The sequence below is a fragment of the Schistocerca nitens genome, chromosome 2 (genome assembly GCF_023898315.1).
Source record: "Schistocerca nitens isolate TAMUIC-IGC-003100 chromosome 2, iqSchNite1.1, whole genome shotgun sequence".
NCBI lineage: Eukaryota > Metazoa > Arthropoda > Insecta > Orthoptera > Acrididae > Schistocerca > Schistocerca nitens.
This window is the reverse complement of record NC_064615.1, coordinates 771945177-771957828: the sequence shown is the minus strand read 5'-3', so window position 1 is coordinate 771957828 and position 12652 is coordinate 771945177. Positions and strand designations below refer to the sequence as shown.

The 12652-nt window shown below is 36.9% G+C and overlaps 1 non-coding gene across 1 annotated transcript; it reads right to left on the bottom strand.

The window, feature by feature from the left end:
• Nucleotides 1-377: 377 nt before the first annotated feature.
• On the bottom strand, nt 378-452 carry Trnat-ugu (transfer RNA threonine (anticodon UGU)). Its single transcript has one exon. It is a non-coding gene; the product is annotated as a tRNA-Thr (tRNA).
• Nucleotides 453-12652: the final 12200 nt, after the last annotated feature.

The following is a 12652-nucleotide window of genomic DNA, read 5'->3' as shown; positions in this document are numbered from 1 at the left end:
GACACCGCGGGCACAGAGGATAGTGCGTCTGCAGGGACTTATCCCTTGCACGCTCCCCGTGAGATCTACATTCCCGACATGTCCACACCACTACATTCGTAGTGCGCCTAATAGATGTTTGCCCATCATACTCATTACTCGTGGCAGATTATTCTACCAAGTCCCATACGAGTTCGGGCATAGTGTGTGCGTTCGCACAAGAAAGTCAATGGCCGGGAAGTCATATTTTAATTATATATGACAGTAGTACCTGTTCCTGAAAGAACAGTTACCGTGGATGACGATGCAGCTTTGCTAGAAATGAAATGATAATTAAATGGACACCCTAGCTGCAAACAGGCGTTGATGTACTTCATTGGGGACATGTTGAAAATGTGTGCCCCGACCGGGACTCGAACCCGGGATCTCCTGCTTACATGGCAGACGCTCTATCCATCTGAGCCACCGCGGGCACAGAGGATAGTGCGTCTGCAGGGACTTATCCCTTGCATGCTCCCCATGAGATCCACATTCCCGACATGTCCACATCACTACATTCGTAGTGCGCCTAATAGATGTTTGCCCATCATACTCATTACTCGTGGCAGATTAATCTACCAAGTCCCGTACGAGTTCGGGCATAGTGTGTGCGTTCGCACAAGAAGGTCAATGGCCGGGAAGCCATATTTTAATTATATATGACAGTAGTACCTGTTCCCGAAAGAACAGTTACCGTGGATGACCATGCAGCTTTGCTAGAAATGAAATGATAATTAAATGGACACCCTAGCTGCAAACAGGCGTTGATGTACTTCATTGGGGACATGTTGAAAATGTGTGCCCCGACCGGGACTCCAACCCGGGATCTCCTGCTTACATGGCAGACGATCTATCCATCTGAGCCACCGCGGGCACAGAGGATAGTGCGTCTGCAGGGACTTATCGCTTCCACGCACCCCGTGAGATCCACATTCCCGACATGTCCACATCACTACATTCGTAGTGCGCCTAATAAATGTTTGCCCATCATACTCATTAATCGTGGCAGATTAATCTACCAAGTCCCGTACGAGTTCTGGGCACACATTTTCAACATGTCCCCAATGAAGTACGTCAACACCTGTTTGCAGCTAGGGTGTCCATTTAATTGTCACTTCATTTCTAGCAAAGCTGCATGGTCATCCACGGTAACTGTTCTTTCGGGAACAGGTACTACTGTCCTATATAATTAAAATATGGCTTCCCGGCCATTGACCTCCTTGTGCGAACGCACACACTATGCCCGAACTCGTACGGGACTTGCTAGATTAATCTGCCACGAGTAATGAGTATGATGGGCAAACATCTATTAGGCGCACTACGAATGTAGTGGTGTGGACATGTCGGAAATGTGGATCTCACGGGGAGCGTGCAAGGGATAAGTCCCTGCAGACGCACTATCGTCTGGGCCCGCGGTGGCTCAGATGGATAGAACGTCTGCCATGTAAGCAGGAGATCCCGGGTTCGAGTCCCGGTCGGGGCACACATTTTCAACATGTCCCCAATGAAGTACATCAACGCCTGTGTGCAGCTAGGGTGTCCATTTAATTATCATTTGAATACTTACATTTGCAAAGTCTGCGAAAACTCTGGTAGCAAGCTATCCTGTAATATCTTATAACAATTTTCGGGTGGAGGGCGATTGCTTCATCTCTTTAGAAGAATGTCAAAATTCTGCTATGAGTTCTTCTATTTCTTTAGGTTCAGAATAAACACTTCCCATCAGCCTGTGTTTAGTTAGCAAATAATATCACAGTCGACAGCTCACAGTCCAGATAACATTGTCCAGACAACATTGTGCACATGCAAGGCATCCAGAAATGTTCTTAAGTCCGACCCGAATTATCACACGATTTACAGTCATTAGTCTGCTACAATATATGAGTTTCACATGCGGTCCTTTTCAGTAGATTTCTAATAAAGAAACTGCTCGCCAAATAAACCATAGACGAATATGAAACGTGCCATGCGGAATTTCACAAAGGCCGAAAGTTCACACACGTTTCTCTTTCCAACAAACTAATCCAAAAACTTCCAAACTTCACAAAACTGTCCATAACTTCTACTGCTATTATGGCCACACACTCTGGAGCCAATTATTTCTTCATTTTACACATAATAAAGTCAGAAGCGTTCAAGATGACCTGCACGTCCGATAGCTGACTAGTGACGCCCCGAATGCTGCTTCTACCACTGCATATCTATCTAGCAATGTGCGGGAACCGCTTAACTCTGACTGGTTGATCAAAATGACCAGCCAATCAGAACTATCCTTCAAGATTATTCTTGCGCCAAAAATGTCCTACGGCAATCACTATTCCAAGTTGTATTTACGTCTTTTCAATATGTTGTTGTTGTGGTCTTCAGTCGGGAGACTGGTTTGATGCAGCTCTCCGTGCTACTCTATCCTGTGCAAGTTTCTTCATCTCCCAGTACCTACTGCAACCTATGTATTTCTGAATCTGCTTAGTGTATTCATCTCTTGGTCTCCCTCTATGATTTTTACCCTCCACACTGCCCTCCAATGCTAAATTTGTGATCCCTTGATGCCTCAGAACATGTCCTACCAACCAATCCCTTCTTCTAGTCAAGTTGTGCCACAAACTTCTCTTCTCCCAAACCCTATTCAAAACTTCCTCATTAGTTATGTGATCTACCCATCTAATCTTCAGCATTCTTCTGTAGCACCACATTTCAAAAGCTTCTATTCTCTTCTTGTCCAAACTATTTATCGCCCATGTTTCCTTCCATACATGACTACACTCCATACACTCCATACTTTCAGAAACGACTTCTTGACACCTAAATCTATACTCGATGTTGACAAATTTCTCTTCTTCAGAAACGCTTTCCTTGCCATTGCAAATCTACATTTTATATCCTCTCTACTTCGACCATCATCAGTTGTTTTGATCCCCAAATAGCAAAACTCCTTTACTACTTCAAGTGTCTGTCTCATTTCCTAATCAAATTCCCTCAGCATCACCCCACTTAATTCGACTACATTCCATTATCCTCGTTTTGCTTTTGTTGATGTTCATCTTATTTCCTCCTTTCAAGACACTATCCATTCTGTTCAACTGCTCTTCCAAGTCCTTTGCTGTCTCTGACAGAATTACAATGTCATCAGCGAACCTCAAAGTTTTTATTTCTTCTCCATGGATTTTAATTCCTACTACGAATTTTTCTTTTGTTTCCTTTACTGCTTGCTCAATATACAGATTGAATAACATTGGGGAGAGGCTACAACCCTATCTCACTCCCTTCCCAACCGCAGCTTCCCTTTCATGTCCCTCGTCTCTTATAACTGCCATCTGGTTTCTGTACAAATTGTAAATAGCCTTTCGCTCCCTGTATTTTACCCCTGCCACCTTTAGAATTTGAAAGAGATTATTCCAGTCAACATTGTCAAAAGCTTTCTCTAAGTCTACAAATGTAGGTTTGCCTTTCCTTAATCTTTCTTCTAAGATAAGTCGTAAGGTCAGTATTGCCTCACGTGTTCCAATATTTCTACGGAATCCAAACTGATCTTACCCGAGGTTGGCTTCTACCAGTTTTTCCATTCGTCTGTAAAGAATTCACGTTAGTATTTTGCAGCTGTGACTTATTAAATTGATAGTTCGGTAATTTTCACATCTGCCAACACCTGATTTCTTTGGGATTGGAATTATTATATTCTTCTTGCTCGCCAGATGGTAGAGTTTTGTCAGGACTGGATCTCCAAAGGCCGTCAGTAGTTCTAGTAGAATGTTGTCTACTCCGGAGGCCTTGTTTCGACTCAGGTGTTTCAGTGCTCTGTCAAACTCTTCACCCAGTATTGTATTTCCCATTTCGTCTTCATCTACATTCTCTTCCATTTCCATAATATTGTCCTCAAGTACATCGCCCTTGTATAGACCTTCTATATACTCCTTCCACCTTTCTGCTTTCCCTTCTTTGCTTAGAACTGGGTTTCCATCTGAGCTCTTGATATTCATACAAGTGGTTCTCTTTTCTCCAAAGGTCTCTTTAATTTTCCTGTAGGCAGTATCTATCTTACCCCTAGTGAGATAAGCCTCTACAACCTTACATTTGTCCTCTAGCCATCCCTGCTTAGCCATTTTGCACTTTCTGTCGATCTAATTTTTGAGACGTTTGTATTCCTTTTTGCCTGCTTCATTTACTGCATTTTTATATTTTCTCCTTTCATCAATTAAATTCAATATATCTTCTGTTACCCAAGCTAGTAGAGCCCTCGTCTTTTTACCTACTTGATCCTCCGCTGCCTTCACTACTTTATCCCTCAAAGCTACCCATTCTTCTTCTACTGTATTTCTTTCGCCCATTTGTGACAATTGTTCCCCTATGCTCTCCCTGAAACTCTGTACAACCTCTGGTTTAATCAATTTGTCCAGATCCCATTTCCTTAAATTCCCACCTTTTTGCAGTTTCTTCAATTTTAATCTACAGCTCATAACCAATAGATTGTAGTCAGAGTCCACATCTGCCCCTGGAAATGTATTACAATTTAAAACCTGGTTCCTAAATCTCTGCCTTACCATTATACAATCTATCTGATACCTTCTAGTATTTCCAGGATTCTTCCATGTATACAACATTCTTTTATGATTCTTGAACCAAGTGTTAGCTATGATTAAGTTATGCTCTGTGCAAAATTCTACCAGGCGGCTTCCTCTTTCATTTCTTTCCCCCAATCCATATTCACCTACTATGTTTCTTTCTCTCCCTTTTCCTACTACCGAATTCCAGTCACCCATGACTGTTCAATTTTCGTCTCCCTTCACTATCTAAATAATTTCTTTTATCTCATCACACATTTCATCAATTTCTTCATCATCTGCAGAGCTAGTTGGCATATAAACTTGTACTATTGTAGTAGGTGTGGTCTTCGTGTCTATCTTGGCCCCAATAATGCGTTCACTATGCTGTTTGTAGTAGCTTACCCGCACTCTTATTTTTTTATTCATTATTAAACCTACTCCTGCATTACCCTTATTTGATTTTGTATTTATAACGCTGTATTCACCTGACCAAAAGTCTTGTTACTCCTGCCACCGAACTTCACTAATTCCCACTATATCTAACTTTAACCTATCCATTTCCCTTTTTAAGTTTTCTAACCTACCTGCCCGATTAAGGGATCTGACATTCCATGCTCCGATCCACAGAACGCCAGTTTTCTTTCTCCTGATAACGACGTCCTCTTGAGTAGTCCCCACCTGGAGATCCGAATGGGGGACTATTTTACCTCCGGAATATTTTACCCAAGAGCACGCCATCGTCATTTAACCATACAGTAAAGCTGCATGCCCTCGGGAAAAAATTATGGCTGTAGTTTCCCCTTGCTTTCAGCCGTTTGCAGTACCAGCACAGCAAGGCGGTTTTGGTTAGTGTTACAAGGCCAGATCAGTCAATCATCCAGACTGTTGCCCCTGCAACTACTGAAAAGGCTGCTGCCCCTATTCGGGAACCACACATTTGTCTAGCCTCTCAACAGAAACCCTCCGTTGTGGTTGCACCTACTGTACAGCCATCTGTATCGCTGAGGCACGTAAGCCTTCCCACCAACGGCGAGGTCCATGGTTCATGGGGGGCATTTCAATATGCAAATATTAATATAATATTTAACATAACCAAACGAAAAGGAAATTAATCTTGAAATAAATTTAAAATATGATTTTACTTTCTACCGATATTCTGGCTGCCTCTTTACAAAAGCAAGCACACTTAGACATACGTCATCAGCAATGTGGGTACAAACAACTTTCCCACGCTATGACTGCGTAATGCATTACATAATATAATACTGAAATTTTATGTATGTCCCTCATACACCCTCTCAGTCATTCTCATTCATTCCACAACAATAAAACAAATAGTTTTAATATTTTCTTGAATTTTTATCTTGCAAAAATCAAAAGTAGTCAAAACTTTTAAATGTGAAAATCACGACTAAATAATGCTCTCCATTTAGAGTCTTGGAAATGTTTTCTAATGATACCAAAAGATAAACTATTATAGATCCTAACTGAATTTAATCTTATAAGTGTCAGTTTTTGACTTTTTAAGTTATTTTCTCTCACTCTGAAAGTATGCCAACTAGAAAGCTGAGATTTTTACACGATATTCTTTTTAATAACGAAGGGTAGTATATTGAATTTTAACTAAATTGAATAATATTTGATACAGTTTATTTAAATTCTTAGGGTCTTGAATATTCTGTTGTTCTAACTAACAAATGTTGTGCTTCCCGCAGCTAGGCTAGCCCTAGGTGCGAGTGAGTCACACTAAGACACCAGTGGCTGTAAATTGCCACCGCCAATGGCTCCAAAGCTACGGGCCCGTACTTCAAAGTAGCTTACTGCTATAAAATGCTATTGCGTATTGACTCGTGACATTACACACTAAGAAGTCAACTGATAATTTTACTTCACAGAAATACACAAGGAAAGTGCGAGTATTAGTTGAGGACCAATTGGATGAAAATCAGTGTGGCTTTAGTCCTCTTGGAGGTTGTCAGAACCAGATCTTTAGCTTACGGCAAATAATGGAGAAGTGTTATGAGTGGAACAGGGAATTGTATCTATGCTTTATAGATCTAGAAAAGGCACATGACCGGGTTCCTAGGAGGAAGTTATTGTCTGTTCTATGAGATTATGGAATAGGAGGCAAACTTTTGCAAGCAATTAAAGGTCTTTACATGGATAGTCAGGCAGCAGTTAGAGTTGACGGTAAATTGAGTTCATGGTTCAGAGTAGTTTCAGGGGTAAGACAAGGTTGCAACCTGTCTCCACTGTTGTTCATATTATTTATGGATCATATGTTGAAAACAATAGACTGGCTGGGTGAGATTAAGATATGTGAACACAAAATAAGCAGTCTTGCATATGCGAATGCCTTAGTTGTGATGGCAGATTCGATTGAAAGTTTGCAAAGTAATATTTCAGATCTAGATCAGAAATGTAAGGACTATGGTATGAAGATTAGCATCTCCAAAACGAAAGTAATGTCAGTGGGAAAGAAATATAAACGGATTGAGTGCCAAATAGGAGGAACAAAGTTAGAACAGGTGGACGGTTACAAGTACTTAGGATGCATAGTCTCACAGAATGGTAACATAGTGAAAGAACTGGAAGCGAGGTGTAACAAAGCTAATGCAGTGAGTGCTCAGCTACGATCTACTCTCTTCTGCAAGAAGGAAGTCAGTACCAAGACTAAGTTATCTTTGCACCGTTCAATCTTTCGACCAACTTTGTTGTATGGGAGAGAAAGCTGGGTGGATTCAGGTTATCTTATCAACAAGGTTGAGGTTACAGATATGAAAGTAGCTGGGATGATTGCAGGTACTAGTAGATGGGAACAATGGCAGGAGGGTGTCCACAATGAGGAAATCAAAGAAAAACTGGGAATGAACCCTATAGATGAAGCAGCCAGGGCGAACAGGCTTAGATGGTGGGGTCAAGTTACATGCATGGGAGAAGCAAGGTTACCCAAGATACTCATGGGTTCAGCAGTAGAGGGTAGGAGGAGTCGCGGCAGACCAAAGAGAAGGTACCTGGATTCGGTTAAGAATGATTTTGAAGTAATAGGTTTAACATCAGAAGAGGCACCAATGTTAGCACTGAATAGGGGATCATGGGGGAATTTTATAAGGGGGCTAGGCTCCAGACTGAACGCTGAAAGGCATAATTAGTCTTAAATGATGATGATGATGATGTGAAATACACAAAACGCTGTTACAGAAAGACGTGTAGACAATGTGTAAATGAATATCATGTAAGAGTTTACAACAGTATACAAAACCCTTGTAAATGGAAGAAATATTTCTATATACTATTATAAAAATCATTTACAATGGTTTCTGAGTGAAGAAAACTCGAAAATATTATTTCCAGTGAAAAATGATGAACAACAAGAAACTGATATATCTCCCAAAAATGTAATGTTTGTCAAGAAACATCAACTTTTAAATTGTTATTGTAGAAATTTATCACAAAGAAAATAGTTCAAATAAATATAAAAAAATGTTTTAGACAATATGAAAAATAAGAAATCCCACACCTAATGTGTACTCTGCCCTTCAGCATAATCACATACCAAAGGAAAATCTCATACTTCAATTTTAAGAACTTATTAAACAAAAACTCTCTAGTCGAACTTTGATATCTTAGTTTGTTACAGATATGTTGACTTTTATTTTTAACAAATAGGAGGACTAAAATGGAGAAATTTGTGGTTGTATAACTTTTTTGATTAATCTGAAAAAACTTGACAGTATATAGCAAATGAAATAAATCTTGTCTAAATATATACATTAATAGATATTGAGGTGGAAATCTTTGGAAAGAATTAAATTCTTATTCTGATGAGTTTGTCAAAACTAAAGAAGATAAACCATTGAAAAAGATAGTTCCATTGACAAAAAAATAGAAAAATGGTTAATGGTTATCTAATTAATGAAGCATTTTCAGACAGGTTACAAACCATAAATTTTGAAAATACTAGAACTCTACTTAACCTTATCATTTCTTAAATGTGGTAAAAATAAAAATTATGAAAATTGTAAAAGATAATCTAAGAGTACATCATGGGCTGAAAGTACTTTTAAACTTTTTTGTAAATACCAAATCCAGATAGGTAGAAATCGTATGGAATTTAAGTTACTGATAGAAAACTATAGGATCGCAAATCCATCAGAGTTAATTAAGAAATTCAAGAATGATAAACATAATATTGTATCAAAAATGACTGATTTTCAAGCACAAGGATCAGAATGGCTATTAAACAGAGTTACTGGTTTACAACTAGGAATTAACTGATATGACCCACTGAGAGCGCCATCTTATGTGAATTACCAGATATAATAAAAATAAAAAAGCATTTATACATATATTTATATCCAGTAAATAAAAATGCAGAAACAGTCACAAAATATAAAAACGTTGGTTTTGACACTGATCAGAAACTTGAAAATTTTAAATTTCCTGTATTGATTGATAATATTCCAAAAATTGAGAGGAGAATTAATGCAGCAAGTGTATTCGTTAAAAGTTATGAAATGTAAGACAGAGAAACATGAATCTCTATTTCAAGGATGGAAGTAATGCACACTATTGTTGTATAAAAAATTTATCTAGGCTTGTGTAGAGTCAAATCAGTAACATGAAGAAGAAAAATTTATTTGTGATTTCAACAGTAAAGGAAAATTAAATAAACAAACATCAAACTATTTATTTGATTACCCATTAAAAGCAGAAATGCCAGATTATAGTTTTTATATATGATTTAAAAATTATTAACATAAACATAAAGTTCCATTTGCTATTTATGCTGACTTCGAAACTTTGTTACTATGGACGGATAACTGTCAAACAAATCCAGTATTGTCATACACAATAAACATCAAAAATATGAGCAAAGTGTTTTCTGTTTTATATTATATATATATATATATATATATATATAAATTGACATTACAATTATGCAGTTGTTAATCATGGAATAAATTGTTGTAAAGAATTTATAGAATTCATGAAAAATGAGGTTGAAGTAATTGGAAGAACTTGTTCTGAAACTGAAGCAATGAGCCAATTAACACCAGAAGAACAATCAACATATGCCAGATCAAAAACTTGTACACTGTATAAATGTCATTATTCACTGAAAAATAAATAAGCTCATTATGATGATCATTTGACTGGGACAGATATAAATCCATTACATGATAATTATTATCTAAAAATAAAAATTCCGAGTTTTGTATGAATTTATTTACATAAACTTTCAGGATATGATTCTCATTTGTAAAACATCTCAGTTATGATTAAAAAACAGATAGGTTTGATAAGACAGGTTCTCTAGTTTTGGCAAGATGACAGAACATTTGAAGATGAGGTTTATTGACACATTTAAGTTTATAGCTTCTTCAAGTGAAAAACATTCATCAAATATGATGGTAGGTCAAATGAAAAACATTATAAAACTTACTGGCAGAATATTTATGCAGTCTAGTGATCTGGAAGGTGTAAATCCATATGATTACACAGATACTAGTAAGAAATTTGAAGAGACACATCCTCCAGCAAAAGAAGAATTTTACAGTAAACTGAGTGACTGTAAAATAAGTGATGAAGTTTATAAACAAGCAAAATTAATTTGGTAAAAAGTTAATATGAAAAACCTTGGTAAATATCATGACCAATATCTTAAAACTGATATTTTGTTATTGGCTGATGTCTGTGTAAATTTTAGAAAACAATTTATAATTGCATTCTATTTGGATCCATCTTGGTACTTTACTGTACCTGATCTATCATGGGATGCAATGTTAAAAATGACTAAACACCCACTTGATTTATTACATTATTATGATATGATTGTAATACTTGAGAAAGGAATAAGTTAAGGAATATCCCAATGTTGTGATAGATATGAAAAGCAAATAATAAATATATGCAAGACTATGATGTCAAAAAGATATTGCATTTCTTAACATATAGATACAAACAGTTTGCATGGTAGCAGTATGAGTCAATATTAACTGTAATATTTTAAATATCAAGTTGAATATTTAAAATTTCAAGAAGAACTACTCAAAATATCAATCCACAAAAAATGTACATATATTTTCAGTCCTGGTTTAAAACAATGGAAAGAACTACAAAATTTTAAATTCAAAGAAAAAATACTCGAAATACAGGACAATAATTAATATTGGTATATATTTGAAGTTGGTATAGAATATTCCAAACAATTACATGATCTACACAAAGATCTGCCACTTGCTCCCAAAAATAAAATTGTACCAGGAAAGAAGGGAAGTGAGTTAATGACTACTCTGACAGACAAGTGTATTTATGCAGTTCACTGTAGAAATCTTAAACAGAATTCATCCCTTGGAATGTAGATGACAAAAATACATAGAATTCTTAAATTTAAACAATCTGATTTCTTGAAGAAATACGTTGACTGAAACACAGAAATAAGGATGAAAACGAAGAACAATTTTGAAAAGAATTACTACAAATTGATGAATAATTCAGTATTTGGAAAAACGATGGAAAAGTGAAGAAACGTAATGGATATAAGATACACCAAACCTTAAAGAAAAGACTTTATTAAATGGGAATCTTGAGACTATCCATATGAATACGAAAAAGCCACATTTAATAAAACCATCTATGTGGGTATGAGTATAATTGATTTATCTAAAGAACTGATGTATAATATTCACTTTGGAATAATGAAACCAAGATATGGAGGAAGACAGTCATACTACAATATACAGACTGAAGATTTCTATGAAGGTATGAAATCGAAGATTGATACAAGTGACTATCTAACAGATAATATATATAATTTTCCATGGCTAAACAAGAAAGGTGTAGGAAAAATGTAAGATGAATGTAATGAAAAAATGGTGTAGAAATTTTGTGGTTTGAGATCAAATATGAACACCTACAAACTTGATGACTAGAAAGAGAAAAAATATAAATAGTGTAAGAAATTTGTTGTTAAACATAAAATAAATTTCGAAGACTATAAAGTTTGTTTATTCAACAATAGAGAACAACACAGAGTAGTGATTTGAGAATTGCTGTGTAAATTCTAGAACCACTCAGCCTTCTGCCATCTGGAACACTCGATATTCTGGATATGAGTGTGGCATGGTAGAATCCTACCTACTGCACATCACATATTCGTGTGTGCAAGTTTAAAATCAGTCACGGGAAGAAAGTAGACGAGGTGGACAAACGGCACTGGCAAGTACCTGTCGGGCATCCATAGATGTTTTAGTGAGTGCATAAGGAAGAACCATGGAGTTTATAAGCAGCTCTGTGCTTATTGGGTCATTGATTATTGTTATTAAAACAAAGACAGTTGAAAAAGAACTCTTGAAAACTCTTGACGTAACCTTGCTGTAGGCAAGACTAATTTTCTGATTTACGTTAAGATATGTTATGGTATCAAAGCCAACTTTCTTTTAACTGTAATTCAATTTGTTTCTGACGTTCGACTGTATGAGGGACGTACCAGAAGTTACATATTTACGTTCAAAGTGAGAGTTTTATTGTGTAGGAAAGTCAAATACATCGTTAATTGACGATTAGCAAAGTTTGTAAAGAGTCTAAAAATTGCTGTACCTAGCATTACTCGACGAAGAAGAAGTCAAGAGGGTTTCCAGCAGCCAGTTACCCAGTAAAGAAGAGTGGCTGCAAATTCCAAGTAAGGCACCTCATAAAGAAGTGGAATGTGGTTTTGGGGACTAAACCCAAAAAACCCAGATTCACACTCATGCTTTAAGTAGGAAACGTAGAACGTGGTGACATATGTGAAAAGACCGAGAGAACAGGAATTTTCAGTCAGAAACGGAAAAGAATCTGTTACATGTTACCATAGCAACCAAACATAATAAGACAAGGGAATTACTCTGAGAAATTGGAATATGTTCAAGTATCCAATGGAACAAAATTTAAACGGAAAAACCGGAGGAAGAAATGAAAAATTCACAACGATAAAAACAGCAAAAATGATTTTGACGTATTTGTCTAAGAAGATGTATGCATAGAATGCTTCAGCCAAGGAGATCCAGTGCAGGGAGTATTGATCTCTTACACACATCGTGATGATGCAG